At 39.3% G+C, this 25098-nt stretch overlaps 1 protein-coding gene across 4 annotated transcripts in view; it reads right to left on the minus strand.

The window, feature by feature from the left end:
* The window catches only part of SOX5 (SRY-box transcription factor 5), a 1022042-nt gene that overhangs the window by 843904 nt on the left and 153040 nt on the right, over positions 1-25098 (minus strand). The gene's annotated exons all lie outside the window — the stretch shown is intronic.

Here is a 25098-nt window from a genome sequence, read left to right on the forward strand (position 1 = left end):
AACTATTTTGAAGGTAGTTTTGTTAAAGAGTTAGATGTGGAGTAAAAGTGAAAGAGAGGATTCAAGGATGATAATGAGGTTTTGGTTCTGAGCAATGGGGGAAGAAGAAATTTACCCTTAATTGAACAGGGATCGACTTCAGGGAGAGCAAGTCTGAGGGACACACCAGGGCATCAGTTTTGCACATGCCAAGCAGAGCTATCAGGCAGTTATGTGGATATGTGTGCCTGGAGTTCAGAAAAGAGGTTGCAATATGAAAGAAATACGTATCATCCCTAAATAAGATTTGTTCAAGCTCTGACCACTGTAAGTGGCAGGTTCCAAATGAGTATGTATTTATGTATCTATTAATTGATTAACTGATTGAGAATGGGGTCTCCCTACATTGCCCAATGGGTCACCAATTCCTGGGATCAAGCTACCCTCCTCCCTCTTCCTCCCTAAGAGCTGGGATTACAGGCGTGAGCCACTGTGCCCAGCCCAAATCAGTCTTTATTTAAAAGACATAGAATTGACAGTGTCTTTGATGATGGTCTTTAAAAATCACAACAATCTTTATGTAACTGTTTTTAATAGAGACAATTCCTAAAAGCTAACTGTATGTAGATAAATCATAGGCAACTACATTAACCGTCCACATATATAGTTACATTTGGTCCTCCCTTACCCATGATTTTGCTTTCTGTAGTTTCAACTGCCTACAGTCAACCACAGTCCAAAAATGTTCAATGAAAAGTTCCAGAAATAAACAATTAATAAGTTTTCAACAGTGCAACATTCTGAGTAGCATGAGGAAGTCTCCCTGCCATCCCACTCTGTCCTGCCCAGGACGTGACTCTTAACCTTTGTCTGGCAAATCACCACTGTTTATGCCACCTGCCTGTTAGTCACTTAGTAGCTGGCTTGGTTATGATATCCACCATCATGGTATCACTGTGCTTCTGTTCAAGGAACCCTTATGGCAACAGTCCCCAACCTTTTTGGCACCAGGGATGAGTTCCTTAGAAGACAATTTTTCCACGGACTGGCTGGAGGTGCTGGGCGTGGGGAACAGTTTCAGGATGAAAGTGTACCACCTGAGATCATCGGGCATTAGTGATATGGTTTGGCTGTGTCCCCACCCAAATCTCATCTTGAATTATGGCTCCCATAATCCCTATGTGTTATGGGAGGGGACCTGTGGAAGGTAATTGAATCATAGGGGCGGTTATCCCCATGCTGTTCTTGCGATAGTGAGTTCTCACCAGATCTGGTGGTTTTATAAGGGGCTTTTCCCCCTTTGGCACTTCTCTCTCAGCTGCTGCCATGTAAGATGTGCCTCTTCCTCTACTGCCATTATTGTAAGTTTCCTGAGGCCTCTGCAGCCATGCAGAGCTGTGAGTCAATTGAATATCCTTCCTTTATAAATTACACAGTCTCAGGTATTTTTTTCATAGCGCCTGAGAACAGACTAATACACTTAGATTCTCATAAGGAATGCACAACCTAGATCCCGTGCATGCATAGCTCACGATAGGGTTTGTGCTCCTATGAGAATCTAGTGCCATGGCTGCTTTGACAGCAGGCAGAGCCCAGGTGGTAAGGCTCACTCACCTGCTGCTCACCTCCTGTTTGTGTGGCATGGTTTCCAACAGGTCACAAATTGATACCAGGGACTGGGGACTCCTGCTTTATAGCACCTCACAATGGCCCCGAAGCACAAGAGTCATAGCAATGCTGGCAATTTGGATATGCAAAAGAGAAGTTTAAAGTGCTTCCTTTAAAATGTGAAAAGGTGAAAATTCTTAAGAAAAAAAAATCACATGCAGGGCTAAGATCCATAGTAAGAACTAATTTACCTGTGAAATTGCAAAGAAAAATAAATTCATGCTAGTTTTATTGTTGTACCTCAAACATCAAAAGTTATTGCTGCAGTGCATGACAGGTGTCTAGTTAAGATGAAAAAGACTATTAACTTTGTGGGTACAAAACATGAACAGAAATGAGTTCCAACTCACAGCAATGTGTTGCCTCTCAAAGCACTGAGCTTACATGAAGATTTCAGCAACGGATCTCCTGAAATGAGTAATACCAAACCATTTACTGGAAACAAGGGATGGTTACGCAGATTCTGGAATACAGAAGGTCAACAGTAGCCTAACACTACGTCACAATACCAGTGGCATTTATCTCAGTTCATCTCATCATGTAGGCAATGTGCCGTCTCACATCACCACAAGAAGAAAGGTGAATCCACTACCTATTTTGAGAGAGACACCGCATTCACATAGTTATGGTATATTGTTAAAATTGTTCTATTTTATTACGTGTTTCTACTGCTAATCTCTTATTGCCTAATTTCTAAATTAAACTTTATTAAAAGATATGCATATGTAGGAGAAATCACAGTACAGACTGTCCTGAATTTAGTGATTCCACTTACGAATCTTTGACTTTCCAATGGTGCAAAACCATTCTGTTTTTCACTTTCAGTAATCAGTAAATCACGTAAGATATTTAATCCATCATTACAACATAGGCTTTGTGTTAGATGGTTCTGCCCAACTGTAGGCTAATGTAAGTTTCTTAGTACATTTAAGGTAGATTAGGCTAGCTATGATGTTTAGTAAGCTAAGTTTACTAAACTCATTTTTGACTTAACGATATTTTCAATTTACAATGGGTTTATCAGGACGTAACCCCATTGTATGTCAGAAGCATCTGTATATATAGGGTTTGGTACTATCCATGGTTCCAGGTATCCACTGGGGGTCTTGAAAGGTATCCTCCTCGAACAAGGGAGGACTACTGTAATACTAAATAATAGTCTGGGTTTGGTGGTCTGAATTGATACATGACCAGAGTTAAGATAATTCAGAGAAACAAATGTTATCACTATCCCTGCACGTGTGTCTCACACCTTTCCAAGAATGGCAAAGAAATTTACACTTTTGGTTCTCAGGGTATGTTAAGACCTCATGCTGAGCACATTTTAAATTTCACGTTTTGTCTTTTAAGATTTATATGGCAGCTGGGCATGGTGGTTCATGCCTAGAATCCCAGCACTTTGGGAGGCTGAGGTGGGAGGATCACCTGAGACCAGGAGTTTGGGACCAGCATAGGAAACATAGTGAAATCCCATGTCTACCAAAAAAATTAGCTGGGCTTGGTGATGCATGCCTATAATCCCAGCTACTCAGGAGGCTGAGGCAGGCAGATCAATTAAGCCCAGGAGGTAGAGGCTGCAGTGAGCTGTGATCATGCCACTCCAGCCTGGGCAACAGAGCAAGACCTTGTCTCAAAGAAAAAAAAAATATTTATGTGGCATGTAAAAAATAAATTTAAAAGATTAAATGTTTTAAAATTTTTACTAACTATAGTAACCTCTCAACATTTTTGATAGGCTTTTGGAAATTGTGATTTTTAAGCTAAATGAAGTATAGCAGATTCTCAAATAATGTTGTTTAGTTCAACTTCATTTCATCACAACATTAATGAGGAAAAAAATTAGGTCCATAAATGCGTTTCACTTAGAGTTGCAGTTTTCAAGTATACTGACAATGTTAAGTCAAGACTTACTCTACCTAACCTTCCCAAAACTCATTATAGCCAATTAACTTTGATAATTATCTACTACTTTACAATTATTATCATGTCATCAATGTCATCATCACCATCATCATAGCTCTCTTTTATTAAACCCTACTTGTGCTGGCCTTTACATTTTACTTTTATAATACCTTATACCAGGTTCTGTGTATTATATGTATTAAATATAAGTACATTTAACACTATTATCAATCCTATGTTATTCATAAATATTTCAAACACTAAGACCAGATGCTTCATGAAAAAATCTTACAAATAGAAAAACTGCTTTCCTTCTATTATGAAATCGAAAAACAACATACATAAATATATGTGAAATTGGCAAGAATTGAGAAATCTTTACTCCTGGGTGCTTGTCATATACTTGGGGAATACCTGTCAGAACAATAGCTTTTTACAATATCCTACACCAGGATCCATACAATAAATCAACAATTTATTTGACTCACAAACAATTAAAATTAAAATAGCACTTGTAGAAATAAAGAACAAGGAATCTAAAACTATTGGTCTTTAGTAAACAATAAAACAATGTAAAAATATTGAGGCAGGAGAATTATGTAATTTCTAAAAATCCAAGTAGTCTTTAATCAAGTATCTATGAGATGTAGCTGAACGTCCAGATAAAAAGAGAAATAGAAAAGTATACTTCACAGGCTTGAGTATTTCTTCCAAATCCTACATCCATTTGAGTTGGCAGGGCATATCAGTGGTTGATTTGGACATTGTCCACATTTGTAAATGAGCATCTTCGTTTCTGTATTTTGGCACAGGGCCATGTAAATGATTATACTGGTGTATATTTAATGTAGTAGATATAAAACATGGCACAAAGTAGAAGTACTAATTTTAGAAAACTGTAAAACTCATCAAATAACTTCTCAAACGTCTTCAACGTAAGTAGCCTGCAAACCTTAAGTTGCTGGATACTGCATCTCCATTAACATGGTCCTTCATGTAACTTTCCATCCTCCTCATATGTCACTTTCATCCTATTCCTGTAGATCAAGCTTGTCCAACTCAGCCCAGTACAGCTTTGAATGTGGACCAACATAAATTTGCAAACTTTCTTAAAACATTGAGATTTTTTTGCAATTTTTTTTAAAGCTCATCTACTATCGTTAATGTTAGTGTATTTTATGTGGGGCCCAAGACGGATCTTTTTCCAGTGTGGCCCCGCAAAGCCAAAAAATTCGACACCCCTGCTGGAGATCCTGTCTCTGCAAAAGGAGTGAAGCATGGCAGAGACTCAGATATGGGTTCCCTGGGGGGTCTATTCTATCACCCTCTTCACATCACTCCAGGAGACTGAGTCCTGGTGAAACATGCCGGAGAGAAGACACACAAGCTTCTCTGACATCTTTCATAAAAGATGATGATAATTTTCTTACAGGGAATATTAAGGTCTTTTTACTGTCATTTTAAACTAAAAAGGAAAGTAGGGCTAATATACATAATCAGTAAAATTGTTAAGTAGGCAAATTTTATTTCTCCAAATCCTGTATCTTCTTTGATGACAAGCTTCTTGCTTTTTCTTCTGTCATTTCTCTCCCCAGACTGTCTCTGGCCACAGTTAAGTCCAATTTATTTATTCACATGGGGTTGAATCCCACGTGAACAGCTCATGCTCAGAATATTCCCTTTGCTTTCTCACTCTCATCAAAGTGCACCCACTTAACAGTCTATTAGCCAAAGTCCAAACTTTGAATTTCCAAGATCACAGATGGCCAAACAATAATACAACGGGTGTCAATATACCAGTAGTTAGAGGCAGAAACAGAGTTTGTGAGGGAACTTCAGAAGTAATTCAATCCTTCACTTAAAACTGGAATCTCCTATGTAACTTTGCCGTCACCATCTCAGATTTTGTCGGACCCTCTTTCCAGAGATCAAAATTTACTTCATTTGGAGGTAACACATCCAATTCTAACCTTCCTCTGCTCGTCTCACTTTTGGAGTGACACAAAGTTACTCATCTTCACAACCAGATGCCAGCTCCACCCTTTGCCCAGCTCAGTGCCCTAGGATGCTGACTGCCATGGACCACATCAAGAGACTTCTCTGTTCCAGGCTTCTGGTTGGGTTTTAAAAATGGGAGGCATCAGAGGAGACCAGACACAAGATTGAGGTCAGGCCAGGCATTCCTGCAATCCTGCCTTGAATGTGACTATCAGAGCAAGGCAATGTCTCTTCATTCAGGTGGGCCTCTCCATACAGGGCTCTTCTTCTGGTTCCTTCAGGCCCAGAGGCGTTGACAACAGCTTCTATCATTATCCCCAGAGTACTGTACCAATCCTCATTCTCCTTGGTTTGTTTTAAAACCATTTTTTGAAGTATTTATATAATTCACCCATTCAAAGTATACAATTCAATGACTTTTAATATATTCACAAAGTTGTTCAATCATCACCAATTTTAGAACATTTTCATCACCCCAAAAAGAAACTCCATGCCCCATCAGTGGTCACTCCTAATTTTTTGCCAACCTCTCATCCCCAGGTAGCCATGAATGTACTTTCTGTCTCAATTTGGTTGCCTGAATGTCCATTTCATATAGATGGAATCATACAATATATGTTCTCTTGTGACTGGCTTCTTCCATTTAGCATAAGGTTTTTAAGGTTCATCTACATTGTAGCATGCATCAATACATCATTTCTTTTCTTAAGATAAGACATTTTGTGCTATGTTTATTTTTTTCATCAGCTTTTAAGTTCCAGAGTACATGTGCAGGATATGCAGGTTTGTTAGGTAAACATATATGATGGTGATCTACTGCACAGATCAACCCATCACCTAGGTATTAACCCAGCATCCATTAGCTATTCTTCCTGACATCATTTATTTTCATTGCCTAGCAATATTCCATTGCATAGCTATACCACATTTTATTTATCCATCAGTTGATGGATATTTGGTTGTTTCAGTATTTTGGCTATCGTGAATAATTCTTTTATGAACACTGTATATAAGTTTTTGTGTGGACGCATGTTTTCATTTGCCTTCCGTGGATACCTAGAAATGGACTTGCTAGATCATATGGTAATTCATGAAGTTTAACCTTTTAAGGAGCTGCCCAACTGTTTTCCAAACAGCTGCCCATTTTACATTCCCACCGGTGATGTATGCAGGTTCTAAGATCTCAGTATCATCACCAAGACTTATCATTTTCTTTTGTTATTGTAGCTATCTTAGTGTGAAGTGGTATCTTACTAAGATTCCACTTGGTTTTTAGGCCCTGTCTATATTTTTATAACTACTTCCATTATTAAATTCTCCTCAAATCATTTCCTTTAAGACCATCATTTGTTTCTTGCCTGACTCTGACTGACTCAAAGCTCATCCTTTTTTGAAGACTGTTTTGAAATCCTCCCCAAGTTCCTTTTTCATGCTACACAACTCTTTAGATGAACTCTCAGTTTCTAGATTATTTACCCTCTAATTCACCAGCTTTAGACATTAAATTGTCAAGGTGCTTCCAATTATTTTATGCACAGGTAACATATGTGAACTGACCAGAATACATTTCGCTGTGTGATTATCTCACTGGTTATGAACATTATCTTCTGTTAATGGTGTTAAAGGTGACACCACCTCTTGCTTGAGCAGCTATGCCTTACTGTTGACTTATATTGAACATAGAATCAACTAGAATATTTTGACAGTTGAAAATGAAACCTGTAACTGACCAATTGATTTTTAGATTACATGTATAATTTTTTCATAGATTTTGGGGATAAACCTCCAGTTTTGTTACATGGATATATTGCATAGTGATGAAGTCTGGGATTTTACTGTATCCATTGCCAAAATAGTATACACTGTCCCCATTAAGAAATTTTGCAGTCCTCGCCACCCCCCACCCTTCCAAGTTTCAAAAGCGTATTATTCCACTATGTCCTTGTAGACACATTATTTACCTCCCACTTATAAATGAGCATATGTGGTACGACTTTCTGTTAGAGTTATTTCAATTAAGATAATGGCCTCTAGTTCTATTTGCATTGCTGCAAAAGATATGATTTCATTCCTTTTTATGGCTGAGTAGTATTCTATGGCATGTGTATATATGCGTGTATGTATAAACCACATTTCATAATTTGGTCATCTATTAGTGGACACTTAGGCTGATTCTGTATCTTTGCTATTGTGAATAGTGCTGTGATGAACATGTGAATGCAGGTATGCCTTTGATATATTTCTTTCTTTTCCTTTGGACAGACATCTAGTAGTGGGACTGCTAGGTCAAATGGTAATTCTATTTTTAGTTCTTTGAGAACTATACTATTTTCCATAGGATTATACTAATTTACATTCCCACCAGCACCATGTAAGTGTTCTCTTTTCTTCCCATCCTCACCAACATCTGTTGTTTTCTGACTTTTTAATAATAGCCATTCTAACTGGTATGAAATGGTATCTCACTGTGGTTTTAATTTGCATTTCTCTGATGATTAGTGATGTTCAACATTTTTCATGTTTGTTGGCTGCTTGTGTGTCTTCTTTTGAAAAGTGTTTGTTCATGTCCTTTATGTACTTTTAAAAGGAGTTACTCGGTTTTTTTAAAAAGTAGAATTACTTAACACTGTTAAATTTTATCTTTCTATGTTTTGACCAACACAGATCCTACCCCAAACGTCCTGAACACCAAATGAGCTAAAATGGATTAAAGTGCATGTACAGGTACATGCTTTACAGAGAAAGGCAATCAAACTTTTACTTTCCTCAACTTCCTTCATAGAAGTTCTTAATAAAAATAAGAGGATAACCCAATAAATAAAAAGGGTGGCATCTAACTACAGACACCTCTTTAGCTGATAGAGATATACTAATCTAGTTCCTTTAGGTACAGTTCTTCAGCTATTAATCCATATTACCATATGTCAAATCAAATTTTATATATTTACAAATCATAATATTAGATAACTGGGTGGCCTTATTAAAAGGAGCAAATTAATTTTACATTATTAGACCTTTGAGTACCCATACTGGCTTCTGGTGAACACTGCTTTTTATGTGATCAGAAATGATCTGCATAATAACAATCTAGGATTTCACTAATTTCTTAAAAGGTAATATATTTAAAATATAAATGTTTCCTTCATTTTAAATCGGGGTAACATTTACTCATCTTGAGTCTCTTGACACTTCTTTTCTTCTACACTTTTCAAATGTTACCAACAATAGGTCTTCAAAAACAAGTTAGTAAGCACCCCACCCCCTCCTCTTTCCTCTCCCAATGAGTATGAGTTAATTATGGGTACTCTCACTTTCAATACCCAAAATCAAAGCAACTAACTACCGACCTTCAAAGTTCTCCTTTCCTCACCTTCCGCATTCAGCTAGATCTATTCAAAATGGGAATAGATCACTTTCGCATCTTAACTTCTCACAAGTCCACTGCTGTCACTCTAGTACAAGCCAAAATTCCCTCTCACTGGGCTACTACAATGGTCTTTCCTTGCATCTCTCTGTTCGACTCTTGTCCTCCAGGCTGTCTGTTCTCCCCACATAGCCACAGTAAGCTTTGCAAAACATTCATCTGACCAAGTCACTCCCCGACTTAGAGCTAGCTTCCAATCACACTTAAGATTAAAATCCAAGTGATATCACTATGCCTTCCTCTCCACTTTCATCTCCCTAATGCCCCCACCAGCAGCAACTCTTTTAACTACTGTAGCTTTCTTGCTGTTCCTGGAAGTTAAGAAGCTCAGTGTCTCTTCTGGGTCTTTGTCTTTGCCTTTTTTCTCCCCAGAGTCTCCTGACAGATCTTCACATGACTTGTTTTTCATCATTCAGGTTCTAGACATCATCTCAAATAGCTTTCACTGATCTCATTCCCTAAATCAGGACTCCCAACCATACCCTCACCCTGCTTATCATCTGATCAATTGCTATCTTAACCTATTATATATTTGTTTGCTTATTTCTATCTCTACCCTCGAACCCAAACTCTCTTAGAGCAGGGATTTTTTTGTTTCGTTCATTAGTATATTACTGGCATTTATATTAATAATGGACACATAGTGGACACTCAAAAAATAATTTTTAAATGAATTGAATGAGTACCCCAAAGGAACAAATCTAAGACTATAAATCATAACACATTTCTCCCTGTGGAAACAGGGAGAAACATGCAGGACTGGGGACAGATTTGGCAAGTCTTCCCATCACACTGGGCTTTAGGGCCCCCACGTGAGAGCCTGAAGTCTTCATGTACTAACTACATCAATCAATAGACCAACAGTCCAGTCCAAACCCCCCGTTATCAAAGAACGGCAGCATATGAGAGGCTTCAATCTTGAGTGTGTGGGGCATACGTATTTTTTCTTTTCTATCTCAACCACCAATCTCCCAATTATAATAAATGAATAAAGTAGATGGAAGCTAAGAAAAAATACAGCAAAATTAGAAGCTGGCAAAAAACAAACCCACTGCCTGGGGCAGCCTGGGGCTGATGGATGATGACAGCTAGCAGACAAATCCTGTTCCCCATTCTAAATTCTGTCTACTAAACAAATTAGCAAGCTCATCAATAACTGCACGGCATTTACCTTCTGCAGCAACAGCTGCTGCAAAATCACGGTGCTGACTTTTTGGGTTGTGGTCTTGCCACTGGGACACAATTACAGGCCAATCAGGGTTGGAGATAACAGAATGACAATCCAGAAGGGTTTTGCAAAGGCATGGAGGATAATCAGCTTTAGGGTCATCTGCACTGAGTCCACCACCACCCCAAAACAACTAGGTGTCTGAATGATGAGATGTGTAAAACTGATTCTTGTGTTAGAAATTTACTGTGAAAAACTTAAAAACATTAAGTGATTAAGCAAAAACTTATGAATATATCATCTTATATATGAGTTATGCTTTAAGACATGGTCCTTGTCATGGAAACTAATGCTTGATGTCAAAATTATTAAAATTTGGCAAAACGCTTTTCTTCTTTAAAAAATTATGACACAATACTATGTTCCATTTGGGATGAAAGAAACTTTGTTCTCCATCTTCAAAGAAGAGGGAAAATTTAAGACTATGCTTACATAGGCAATACAAGACAGATCTGTTTCTACAAAAGTTTAAAATAAAAATAGCAAAAAAGAAAAGATTAATTTTACATAGAATGGTTTATATGCACACCTACGTGAAGACAAAGATGGCAAAATATTCTTAAAACACCCTGCCTGGGGAAAAATAAAACCGTGAGTGGCTTAATAACACACAGTAGCATTCAGAACTGAGACCTGACCACACTATTAATTAATTAGGGGAAAGGTGGCTCAAAGAAATCGGAAGAGACTGCCGGGGTCTATTTCGGGCATTTTCTCATTAGAGCTCTGAAATTCTTCGGAGTGGGTTTTATCACACACAAGACAGCCTGCATTCCTCTTGGGCTAATCATGACCCATCATACTAAGAGGCCACAAAGCAGTGGGGCTGTCCCATAAGAAGGTGATCTCATCCTCACCTGAGAAGGAAAAAGGATTTCAAGAACCGTACTGTAGCCGAGAGAAGCCAAGACATAGCACAGAGAACTGCCAGTTACATATTAGTTTCCCAAAAGTCTTCAGCAAATCCTACAGATTTCAGCAATCCTTGCAGAGGCTGCTTCTCAAGACTGATCTGCAGGAGCCCCAACGCCACTGATGTTGCTATTCTCAGCTGACATTTGCTGACCTCAAAGTCCAGACCAAGCTGAAGGAGGAGCTTGCTGATACAGAGGATAGATCTCAAGGTCTTTACCCTTTGAAGAGGTCTCACAGGACAGATGTGGTGATTTCCACCTCTTCTCTAATCATTGGGTACCTATCTTACTAAGGCACTTGCCAAGTTGTACAATTAATATTTGTACAAATATGCATATCTCTATTAGGTTGTGATGAAGTATGCTTAATTCTTTTGAGGGCACATCTAGAACAATGCCTGAACGAGTTGATCAGCGTTCAATGTTTTTACGTTCACACTACCCTTAAGTTAAAATGAAGATGAAAACAAGGCCGAAGGGCATTATTTCAAAAAATAAAAACTGTAGTTCAATTTGTTCACAATCATGTTACGTTATTCTTATTGGCTTTTGGCAGAAGCCTAACTTCTTTATTTTTTTCAAATTATGGTAAGACTTTTCACTATGTGGTGGGCTTCAAGAGGCCAGAGACAATTTTCTTTCCCCTCACACAAAGCTTGATGGTCTCATAGATTCTCAATAAATGGCTGTTGATTAATGGGTATTCTACTAAAACCAGCCAGATATTAATGATTCTCTCATTTTCTTCCCATCACTTTTTCTTAGAAAAAACAAACTTGTTTTAACTGATCAGTCCCTTTCTTCTTTCATGAATAAGAACTTTACCTAAAATGTACTATCACAGGGATGAGAACTGCAGGGTCATTTCCTCAGGTACAGAGCCTGGAGAACAAGGATGGAGAACACAGATTTAAAAAAAAAAAAAAAGGAGCTACCATTTGTCAGCAGCCCTAAGTCTTTGGAATCACAAATCAGTGTCTGGTATAAGCCTTCTAGAAGGCTCAACCAGAGGAGATTTTAAGAGAAGAGCTATTCCAGAAATGAGAGCATGAGTGGTGATTTGACAGAAATAACTGGCCAAAAAATATATTCTTTTCTGCCGGGAGCGGTGGGTAACGCCTGTAATCACAGTACTTTGGGAGGCTGAGGCAGGCTGGATCACCTGAGGTCAGGAGTTTGAGACCAGCCTGACCAACATGGAGAAACTCCATCTCTACTAAAAATATAAAATTAGCCAGGCATGACGGTAACGCACCTGTAATCCCAGTTACTCAGGAAGGTTGAGGCAGGAGAATCACTTGAACCCAGAAGGCAGAAGTTGCAGTGAGCTGAAGTCGTGCCATTACACTACAGCCTGGCAATAAGAGCAAAACTCTGTCTCCATATATATATATATATATATATATATATATATATATATATATATATATATATGTATGTGTGTGTATGTGTGTGTGTGTGTATTTTTTTTTTTCTAATTGCTCTCTATTCTGCTGTGTGGCAGCAAATATATGAGCAAGTTCCCTGTGGCTTACTTTCCTTATCTATGAAGCTGGTAAAAAACCCACCAAATTCTATTAACTGGCAATAATTCTAACAGGACTCAGTTTAATATGTCTACACTTTGCGATCCTCAAAATTCCCAAAATGAAAACAAAATGAAAGTATGCAATATAACCTTCTCCTCATGGAAACAAACCATCAATAATGCATATTCAGGATTGAGATCTGCCATAATATCTATGCTAGGGTGCCAGAGATAAATAAATTACACATTATTTCGTGGACCCTGACAGGCTGGTGCCTTGTCACACCCCTGCTTCTAATCTTCCAGAAGTCTCTAGCTGAAAACTACTTTCAGACCGGGATTTCCTGGGTACTGCTAGCAGTGACATCAAAGCCATCAGTTCAAGGGTCACATCTTCTCTCCTACTCCCCTGACATCTCTGTCTGGCCTGCCCTCGCAGAATGGAATGCCCTCTTTATCTCTAAGAAGTGCATGCTGCTATGAGAAGGAGGCTGGCAAGGGAGGTTATTGGTTGCAATTGTTTAAAAGATTCTAATAATTGCAGCTAGGGATCCATCCTCTCGTGTCACATAAGTTGGAAAATGGGTCAGACATAATGCATTTGGTTAAGTGTCTAAACTGAAAAGGTGCTATTTTATTTTAAATGGCATAGTCTTTACAAAGGCTAAGGTTACTGGTGCAATGCTCTCTCATTTTAAAACTTATCAGGGACATGCCCTCTGAGGGTCAGGCTTTCATTTGCTGATGTTAATTCTCAGCTGCCTGCTCCTCGTCCTTCATTGTACCCTGTGTCTTAGCTGGGCACGCTCCTGATTCCCTGCTATATCCAGACGGTCCATGTAAATAGTGTTTACGTTAAGGAAGTCATGTTCAGTGTGACTGGAGCACACAGAAACTGATGTTGTTGTCACTTTAGATTAAGCTCTTATTTTAGTAAAGGAGGCAATTGGAGCAGGCAGCTGAGTGGCTGAATGAAATATTCAGCTCATTTCATTTAGAGCTGCCCGGTTCCCATTGTTCATGCTGGCACGGCTGGTTAACCCTGTTGGTGCTGCACGGCAGCAGCTCCCGCTAGCTCTTGCCCCTACTCACAGGCTTCCTCCAGCTGATACTTTTTAAGTCATCCATCAACATACCTAGAATTAACCCAGTGAATCTTGTAGGACAGGCTGCCCCCTGGACAGGTCTTTGCAATCTCCTACTTTTGTACCCAAAATGGATGTGTTAAAAAAGCGTTAACTCTATGTGTGTAGAGTAGGCCTAAATCACCAGGTACAGCTAGAAGATGGGTGAGCACAAAGATGCTTAGAACAGAGTGTGTTAGTGGTGACTGTGAAAATGCAAAATGTGTCTGCCAGAGGGAGATGTTTGGCTTAATTCCTTGAAACATTTTAAGTACTGCTCTGTAACAAGGAGTTGGTGAAAACACAAGTGGAGGGCCATCATCCCATAACAAACATGCTGAAGAATACTAATGACGTCCATATATGTTTGAAACTTACTATCTGTAAAGACTTATTAAGTACAGAGTCTTATTAGTACTTTGCCACCTTCCTGGAAGTACCATTGCATCCTGCTCACTTTTGAGAATGTGGGGTGCCTGTTGAGAAACTCTGCTACCATTCTAATACGATCATCTAATAATATCAGAAAAAGTCTTCTGACTTCCAAGGCTTGCTTTCATTCTTTTTCTTTTTTCCTTTCTTCTTCCCTTTTTTCATTTTTGACAAATCAAACCAGAAAAGGTGATTGAGGGAAATGAAAAAGTAAGTATTATTTTCAGATATCAAATCCCTGGTTAAATGAAAGACTCTTGACAGTTTTTCACCCATCAGAAAATGCTTTGTAGCATAAATGATCTTATCGCCTCAAGATCCTGAGAAAGTAGAAATTCTTCTTTACAATTTACAGATAGTATTTAATGTCCATATAAAGCACCAGTCATGACTGGACAATAATAACTATTTGTTATTATGAAGATGCACTCAACTGCAAACGTAATAATAAGTACATGCCAGGCTAAAAGTGACCCTTACCTTTATGGTGTCTGAATATTTAGTAAGTATTTATTCTGTGGATCCATGTTTTTTAGGGGGTCAAAGTTTATACAGTTTTAGAAAGACAAATTATAAATTTAACATGAAAATGAATGTTCATTTGCCATGAAAAAACTCAACAAATTTTAAAATGTCAAGAAGGGTCCCAAACATCACAAATCCAGAAAAAAATATATATTTCATATTATCTACCTGACCACAACTCTTTTTTTTTTTTTTTTTTTTTTTTTGAGACGGAGTTTCACTCTTGTTACCCAGGCTGGAGTGCAATGGGGCGATCCTGGCTCACCGCAACCTCCGCCTCCTGGGTTCAGGCAATTCTCCTGCCTCAGCCTCCTGAGTAGCTGGGATTACAGGCACGTGCCACCGTGCCCAGCTAATTTTTTGTATTTTTAGTAGAGACGGGGTTTCACCATGTTGACCAGGATGGTGTTGATCTCTTGACCTCGTGATCCACCTGCCTCGGCCTCCCAAAGCTGACCACAACTCTTTAGTGCTTTTTCTCCTATTACTAGCTGCATACTCATTGCTTCTTCATAAATATTATTTATAGAGAGAATAATCATTCATTCTTTCATCTAGAATGTTTCATCAACATTTGTTTTTAGGCTGGGTACAGTGGCTCACACCTGTAATCTCAACCCTTTTGGAGGCCAAGTTGAGAGTATCACCTGAGCTGAGAGTTTGAGACAAGCCTGAGTAACATACCAAAATCCCCATCTCTGAAACTTTAAAAAACAATTAACTAGGTGTGGTGGCATGCCTGTGGTCCCAGCTACTTGAGAGGCTGAGGTGTGAGGATCACTTGAGCCCAGGAGGTTGAGGCTGCAGTGAGCCAGGTCTGTACCACACCACTCTGGCCTGGGAGACAGAGTGACACCCTGTCCCTCCTTCCCCCCTCCAAAAAAAAAAAAATTCTTTTATTCATCACTGAGATTCAGAAAACATGCAACTGCACACGCACAGTGCTACCTGTGTTTGTATTATTGCTACAGATTTGTGCCCTAAAAACAAAGGAATGTTGAGATAAAGAGATCTATCAAAAAAAAAAACGAAAAATGTCACGTTAATAGTAGTATAAACTGCATTATTCATTACATTCCAGCCAGGAGAGAACTTCTATTTTGACTACACATTGATAAAACCCACATCCTCTGCTATTACTGTGCATCTAATAACAGGAAGGGTTTTGCAGAGAGTAGCTTCTGTCTCTGTTTCAAACCTAGTTTCACTCCCACCACCCACCAGCATGCACGAGGTGCCAGTGCTGCGGACATGTGCACAGGGTAACGTGACCTCGGGCTCCACACCTGTGTGTTAGAATGTTCCAGGGAGTTGACAAGGTGGACAGTTATCAACAGCTTCACTATACATGGAAGTGTTTGCAATTGACCAAAATAGAACTCACTTAATTTTAGGCCACAGAATCCCCAGTTTGATTCTCCCTTTCTTGGACCCCCATCAAAAACAGCCATGGTCTTTCCAATGCCACCCCAAAACACGATAGTATTAGAAGGGCATTCGAAGTCGAAGCGCTGGTCTTAAATGATTGTAACTAAAATAGCTTTCTTTTCAAATTTTACAAAAAACTTGAGCATCTGAACACACTGCCTAGAGTTTCTCCCCATACCTGGGAAAGAACCCATACAAGTTAAGAACCCTGAAGCTTAATTTCACCTCTGGTGAAACAACTGATTTCTTCTCTGGTTGATCAAACTTTTAAAAACCAATACATATAAAATATGTCAATAATTGTGATTATAAAGATATACTAAAGGAACTTTATTTCAAGACATAGCGAGTCCCATAAACATTCAACAGTAATTGGAGGATTTCATGAAAAGTATAAAGGAAAGAGTATTTAGAGCAAATTCTGTTCTTGGAATTATAAAACCATGAGTACAAATTTTCTAGAAACACAAAGATCTTTCCATGTCTAAAGTATGATAAAAATGTGGAATTAAACAAATGAATACATTGCTAAAAAAAAATCATGATTGAGAAGAACACACATGTAAGTCTGGTTATTTTGCATTGCCAGTAGCAGGAAGACTATGGAAGTATGCATTTGGAAACTTTACTTTCCAAAGTCTAAGGAAATATTAACAACAATTACAAAATTTAATTTTGATGAAATTTTCTCTTGCCCTGACTCCCAGCAACATACCAGTTGCAATCTAATAACATATTATCTCTAAAATATATGTAAAACATATTTTTTGAACATATAGGGATAGCACATTTGTCTATTCAACATGATACCAAATCAAAATATTCTATGTACTGCTAAGGTAAGGAAAGTTTGCTATCTTATCTACAATAAGGTTTTCATATTAAGCTCATTCTACTTTATCCTTGATTATGCCATAGAAAGATGTCCATTAAAATATAAAACATAAACTTCCAATTTGATCATTAGCCTTAGGAAATCCAGTCTGTAATTCAGCATATTCATGAAAGTAGTGAAAGTAACCCAAGTTTTAATAGACTTCTCAACCCCTCCATTAAGAGTTTAAAGGAAAAATTGGTCTTAAATTTAGAAGTCAGATTTTAGTTGAAATTTTCAAGATAGATGGCCCAATCTCTGAAGTGGGTGAAATAACAAAAAAGCTAATTAGTTTTTAAAATATTTCATATCTTTCCATTTTGTTTCTTTTCTTCCTTCTTGGTTTCATTCTTGAAACCAAAGGAACTGAGGGGCCATGCCACAAGAAGCATTAGCAAATGAAATGATTTATAAAAAATATTTCCAGACAACAAGTTTGTAAGGAAGGCGAGGGAAGAATTTGGACTTTCAGGAAAGTTGCTGAGCAACAGCAACGTTAAAGGGAAAGCGCAAGGCCCAAAAGTTAGCAGAGACAGAAATTAATAGCCAGAACCAAGTCACAGCTGACTCAAAGTCAGCAACGGGGAACATTCAAAATCAAATCATTCCATTGCATGCAATAGCAGACCAAATTTAGACCTACTAAGTCTGGCTTCCTGTTTCTCTTCTCAAGTCTCTTTATCTAAATAGACAAAATGTTTCGATGCAATAGCGCTGCTGCCTCAGGTAGATTCTCAAATTCCATTAGCAATGGAGAATAACCCCCCCATGCTCCATACACACACTTTGCTGAGTTTGCAAACTGTAGATACCAAACAGGTTCAAATCAACTATGTGACAGAACTGAAACAGTATCAAACAAAATATGTTAATAAGGCCTAATAAGCAAATGACTTTATAAATGCCGGTGTCTAAAACAAATGTTGGCAGAGTATGGCCTGTGGTTCAAATCCAGCTCACTCCTGTGAAATAAAAATAGAGATTTTAAAGGATGAGCATTTACAATAAATTTGGTGAGAGATACTATCTTTGAATTCCCAATTAAGCAAAATGTTCCCTCTTAAAAATCTGACTTAGAGAATAAAAAATGTACTTTGTTGGCTGGGCATGGTGGCTCACGCCTGTAGTCCCAGCACTTTGGGAGGCCAAAGCGGGCAGATCACAAGTTCAAGACCAGCCTGGCCAACATGGTAAAACCCCATCTCTACTAAAAATACAAAAATTTGCTAGTCCTGGTGGTGTGTGCCTGTAATCCCAGCTACTCGGGAAGCTGAGGCAGGAGAATTGCTTGAACCCAGGAGGCGGAGGCTTCAGTGAGCCGAGTTCGCACCACTGCACAACAGCCTGGGCAACAGAACAAGACTCCGTCTCGGGAAAAAATATATACTTTGTTATTACTATTATATTTTGATCTATGCCCATTGAAAATTTGTACTGGCCAGGTTTGGTGGCTCACACCTGTGATCCCCGAGCTTTGGGAGGTCAAGGCAGGAGGATCACTTGAGGCTAGAAGTTTGAAATCAGCCTGGGCAATACAGCGAGACCTCGTCTCTACAAAATGTTAAAAATTTAACCAGGCATGGTAGTACATGCCTATAGTCTCAGCTACTTGGGAGACTGAGGCGAGAGGATGGATTCAGCCCAGGAGTTGGAAGCTGCAGTGAGCTTCAATTGTGTCACTTCACTCCAGAGCCACACCTGGGTGACAGAGCCACACCCTGTCTCAAAAAAATAATTGTCAAAATTATTTTTTTCACTTAAAGTACTTACATAATATCCTCAGTTTTGCCTCGTAGCCTACAAAGCCTAAAATATTTACTCTCTAGCCCTTTTCAAAAAAAGTTTGCCAACATCTGGTCTAAATCTGATCTGCAAAACTGTTTTAGCCTCACCTATTTCCAGCTTTTACGATATATGTATGTATTGTATTTAGAATGTATAACATAACTACTCACATAAAAGATTTACAACTACCTCCTAATGCTTCCTAAATCACTACCAAGAAAAGACTACAATAACTACCCCCTGAAAATCTAGAGAGAGTTCACAATAATGGATGGTATTTATCTCACTTGAGAGTAAAATGAGAAGGAGGTGCCACTTTTACCCAGTAATTTAGTTTGAAAAAATTAAAATTATAATGCCCAATGCTAGTTGGAGTATGGGCAAGAAAATCCATTTCGACATTAACTGCAGCAGTGTTAAATAGCACAATTTACCTGGAAAGCCATTTGGTAATAGATAACAAAATCCATTAAAATATGTACACACTTTGACGTAGTAAATCTACCTCTGTAAATCCAGAAATATGAAAACACACACATAAAGATGTTCAATAGAATGTTATTTACAATAGTGACCTGTCCCTTCCACTTTTTCCCCCCATTAATGGTCTTAAGAGAAATATTGGTACAATCCTTTTCCTCACACTAGCATAGCCATTAATTCCTCCTCCTGCATCTTTAATACCTTTCTCTTCTTCCTCTCTGCAGCTACTCTCCTGTTTTAAGAACTTGTCATGTCTCTTCAGGATATCACCTTGGGTGTAGATCTGCATTTGTGAGGTCCTAAAGGTTATAAAATTTGGGGGCCCCTTTGAAGAGAAAGATTGCAAACTTGTGAATGCAAAATTTGTGTGGGCACTCCAACATCACCTAACATTAATGGAAACATAATGGAGGCGTAGCAGTATAGAAAAAGCAAGCATGAGTTTTTAACTGGTTGAACTTAGAAATTTGTACTTCTTTGCAACATCTATAAAAGCATATGGCTGCGAAAACACATTTTCGGGTCCCTACAAAAATACTGCTAGGAACTCATGCAAGTATCATTTATGTAAGATTTATTTCAGCTTCTTGGTTTATCTGGCTCCCAATCTCTTGGTTTCTAAGGCTTGTAACTTCTAATCTGTCTATCCTATCATAATGCTGAAGGTTAACTTTTCTAAAATGATATTCTAAACATACTCTTCCCCCACGTGAAAACCTTTCTTGCCAATAAGATAACAGGCACAAATCTTCCCATGACATCACTCCCACCTACTCCAATCTCATTCTCTGTTATTCTAGACATGCTGCATTATTTACAGTTCCTTGTAGTAGTATTTCCATCCTTTCATACCTGAGCAGATGTTCTTCCCTGTAACTGAAATGTATTTCCTCCTCTTTTCTGGCTAATGCATTTCTGCGCAACTTTCTGTTTCAACTTACCTTGTGATGCTTTCCCAGACCTGAAAACAGAGTTGATAGCAAGCTTTTCGGCCACTTTCCCTGAGTATTGCACTTATTCCCTATTATAAAGACTCATTCACTGTTTGTTTCTCCTGATAAATCAACAGCTCCTTAAGGAAAGAAACTTTATCTTAGTCATCTTTATTTCCTAAGCGCCTGCACTGAGTAGGTGTTCAGTCATGCTCAGATGAATGTATGACCAAAAAATAGAGGAGAAGCAAACATACCAAAAGGCTAGTTTTGTTGCTTTCATTTCTTACACTGTGAGCATTTTTTTACTCGTATTTTAAAATATTTGTGTGCAGCTGTATTTGTTTTATAATGGGAAATTGAATTTACAATAAAATATTTCTTTGAGCCCGACTCTAATTTTCATTAGCTCTCCTACCCAATTCTCTTAAAACCCTGCACACCTGTGCCAAGCTTATTTACATGGCCAACAGTCTACTTTACTTAAAATCATGGTTAGATCCCTGTACACAATTAGCTAAATAAATATCATTAGTGCAGCTTCATTAAAGTGTATTTTTCTTAAACATTTCTCAATACACATATTTCTCAGTAAGTAAGCACCTATTAGAATTTTGGCAAGAAAAATCTTATCATGGACTTATTTCTGTAGGTATATACTTCAGGTCTGAACTGAAAGGAATAATAAGAGACTTGTGCCATCTGGAATAAAATTGTGACAAATACGACAAGACTCAAATTATGTTCAAACGCATAAAGCCATGTTTCCAAATCACTATAATAATTCCTATCTCCCACCTAGGAGGCACTAAAGAACTGTTTTTAAAAGGAAAACTATCAAAACAATCTGATAATTCTCCTAAATATAATCCCCATTGAAATTGAACATATTTTATCCTTTTTTACCTAAGCTATCATTATCATTATCCAGTATATGCCTGTGGTAACTTTATAGCTAACAGTTTACCCTTTTCCTTTTGTATGATTTAAATATCTTGTTTTGGCCAGGCACAGTGGCTCACGCCTGTAATCCCAGCACTTTGAGAGGCCAAGGTGAGCAGATCACCTGAGGTCAGGAGTTTGAGACCAGCCTGGCTGACATCGTGAAACCCCATCTATACTAAAAATGCAAAAATTAGCTGGGCATGGTGGCAAGTGCCTGTAACCATGGCTACTCGGGAGGCTGAGATAGGAGAATTGCTTGAACCCAGGAGACAGAGGTTGCAGTGAGCCAAGATCACCCCACTGCACCCCAACCTGGGCGAGAGAGAGAGATTCCATCTCAAAAAAATAAATAAATAAATGTTTTTATTACACATTGTTTAAATATGCCCTATGTGAAGCCAGCATACACAGCATATTTGTATAGGAATGTAGGTCAAAAGTCCCCAAAAAATGCAAACAACAAGTCATAGGAATAATACCACCAAACTCAAGTTGAAACTATTTTAGTAGCTTCAGAAATATTTGGACCCTGGCATAATATATTGAATTCAGGCAGAAACTCATTTTCTAGCCAATGGTAGGATGGTGTTACATCGGCCCTCTCTACAGACAGTTTCCTTTTTCTCCTTTGTGCAAGGCTTGCTGTTCTGAGTTCATGCGATGGCACCACCTGAGGTCTAAGAGCTTTTTCCTGGATGGGTCCATGCTTCTGCTAGCCTGGTTTGATTGTTTAAAGGAAAACCAGCATCCTTCTTGTTGCATAATCTGCATGTAAGAGCTGAGATGAAGTGTAGTATAGCAGAAAGAATGCGAGCTACGGAGTCCACAGTCGTGGAGAGGAACTGCTGCACAGGCACTTCAAGGTCTGTGCGACTTTGAAGTAATTGAGCTTCTTTGAACCCTGGTGTTATGGGTTGCATTGCCCCTCCCCTCAAATTCATACATTGAAGCCCTAATGCCAGGATCTCAGAATGTGACCTTATTTGGGAATATGGTCTTTGTGGATGTAATTAGTTAAGATGAGGTCATTCTTGTGGGCCCTAATCCAATAAAACTGGTGTCCTTATAAAAAGGGGAAATTTGGACATAGGGAGAAATGTGCATGGGGAAAAATAATATAAAGAACTACAGAAAGAAGACAGCCATCTACAAGCCAAAAAGAGGGGCCCAGAACAGATTCTTCCCTTGCAGCCCTCAGAAGGAACCTAACCCACTGTCAGGCTTGATTTCTAACTTCTATCCTCTGGAACTGTGGGGCAATCAATTTTTGTTGTCACCCTGCTTGTGGTACTTTGCTATGGAAGTCCTAGCAAACTAACACATCTGGTTTCCTCAAATGTCAAATCCTTGATAGAAATTGTGCAGTGCCATTACAAGGATTAAAAATCACATGGTAAGTACTGGAAAGAAGGCAGGCAATATATTTTATCATGGAGGGGTATACTATTTGAAGTATTTTATCTCATTTCCTTGAATCTTGCTTCTTTCCCCAGTCAGTCAGCCAAGTGGCTGAACTCTTCACTCATGGAGTTAGAAAGCTGCTGTTAAGGCAGGGAACACAGGGCACTGGGAGATGTCAATTAATAAGTTGAGAGGTTCGAAAGCCTAATGCCCCTGGGAAATTGAAATGATTCCCACACATAGAAAACAGGACCAGAAAAGACCTTCCTACATATAAACTAGGCTAAGGGCAGATGTAGACCCCTCTGAGTGCAAAATAAGGTAGTCAAGGCATGTGTGTACATCAGTGGATCCAGGAGCAAGATGTAAGTGGCTGGTTTCACCATGTTCCCCGGCCACCCTGATCCCATGTCCCACTGCCTCGACTCTCCTTAGTGAGAGCAGAGCAACAGATCGGAAGATTCAACTGAGGCACCTTCCTGAAACAGGAATGAAATTTCAATAAAAATGGCCAGCTCAAAATCCAGATTTTAAAAGAAACTGGGAACTATGAATGGCTCTAAAACACAATAGGAAGTTATAACGCATCAACAGAAGGAAGATGAGGGGAAGAGGCTTTGAGAGGCTGTTGGATAGAGCTGGCTCCAATGCCAAGTCCCTCCTTCCCCTGAGAGAGGGATAGAAAGGGCTACCTTTTCCACAGGTCTTCAGGGAGGCTTCAGAGGAAACATTCAGAGGGCCTGGATGTATACCCTGGAGTCTGGGAGACCCAATGGACTGCAGGCTGGCTCCCACCCTGAAAATCCAGAGGATAAGAGAGCTAGGCTAGGGGCAGCTCTGCCATCTGAGAAGTGCCCACAGCCTCTCCCGCCCATGAGGCTTCATAAGAGGCATGTTTTCCTAGAGCAAGTGTAGGCCAGTTGTGAGAGAGTCCACCTAAAGCCCAAGAGGACCACCGGAGGTATTCATGAGACACCACATCAGAGTTCAGAGGAAACAGGCTACCTGGAGCCAGGCACTGAGTGGGGAGGAGGGTGCTGAAAGAGAAGCCCTGCCCAAGTCACAAGAACTGAAGCTGGGTGGGTCCATCAGAGCAGCCATGAAAGTCTCCTAAAAGTGACCAACTGAGAGCCAGTGTTAAGCAGATTCCTGTCCCAGAAAACACAAAGCCAGCTTAACGTAATAAAATCCCTGAGCTATTTTTCCCCCTCTTCTTTTCCCTGTTCCAACCCCTGAGAGTTCAGCAATAGCAACTAGGATGTGGGATAGGAGGTGACGAGTGAAGAGAGAGAAGAAATGACCTTTTCCCACTGCAAGTGTCCAACTCAAAAATGGGCCCCAGGTGGGGGAGGGTGGATCATTTGATATTAAATTAACTTTGAAGTTATGATTATGGTTTGATATTGGACATAATCATTTCTCAATGGAGATTTTTTTTTTTTTTTTTGAGACGGAGTTTCGCTCTTGTTACCCAGGCTGGAGTACAATGGCACGATCTCGGCTCACTGAAACCTCCGCCTCCTGGGTTCAAGCAATTCTCCTGCCTCAGCCTCCTGAGTAGTTGGGATTACAGGCATGCACCACCATGCCCAGCTAATTTTTTGTATTTTTAGTAGAGACGGGGTTTCACCATGTTGACCAGGATGGTCTCGATCTCTTGACCTCATGATCCACCCGCCTCGGCCTCCCAAAGTGCTGGGATTACAGGCGTGGGCCGAGATTATTTTTTTAAGTTACAATGTCCAAAGCAATTTTTTTTAAAATCTAAGTGTAAACTTATAAAGTATGGAGCCTGCCTGAAACCTAAATTTCACCTGAAACAAGGGAATACCTGCCACCTTTCTCCAATGCATTTCAAAGAAGCAGAAGGAGATGAAAAATAAATTGTTTTGATTGATTTCCTAAGAGGTGCTTGTTCAAAATACAATTAAGAAAAGAAACCCCAAATGTGTTGGGGGAAGACATGGGTGATGGGCAAGCAAAAGATTTTCTTTCCTGGGTATAGTCTGAACTTCAGAAACAGCTTGGTGGTACATCCAGGAAGATGGACTTGAGTGGCCTTGCAAAGGATCTCATGCCATAGCATGACACAGGAGCCACTGAACACAAGTGGCAATGCAAAAAAAAAAAAAAAAATTGGGGCACAGTGGCTCATGCCTGTTATCCCAGCACTCTGAGAGGCTGGGGCAGGTGGATCAACTGAGGTCAGGAATTCAAGAGCAGCCTGGCCAACATGGCGAAATCCTGTCTCTACTAAAAATACAAAAATTAGCCAGGCATGGTGGTAAATGCCTGTAATCCCAGCTACTTGGGAAGCTGTGGCAGGAGAATAGCTTGAACCTGGGAGGCAGAGGTTGCGGTGAGCCAAGATCGAGCCACTGCACTCCAGCCTGGGCAACAGAGCGAGACTCTGTGTCAAAAAAAAAAAAAAAAAAAGGAGTGGGGGGTTGGGAAGCTTTTTAATCCCAAAGATTTTCCTCTGGCCCAGCAGTAGTGATAGCACGCCCTTATATGCCCAAGAGGTATCT

This window comes from Aotus nancymaae, unplaced genomic scaffold (assembly GCF_030222135.1).
Source record: "Aotus nancymaae isolate 86718 unplaced genomic scaffold, 86718_ANA_hifiasm-v0.15.2.pri h1tg000016l, whole genome shotgun sequence".
NCBI classification, from domain to species: domain Eukaryota; kingdom Metazoa; phylum Chordata; class Mammalia; order Primates; family Aotidae; genus Aotus; species Aotus nancymaae.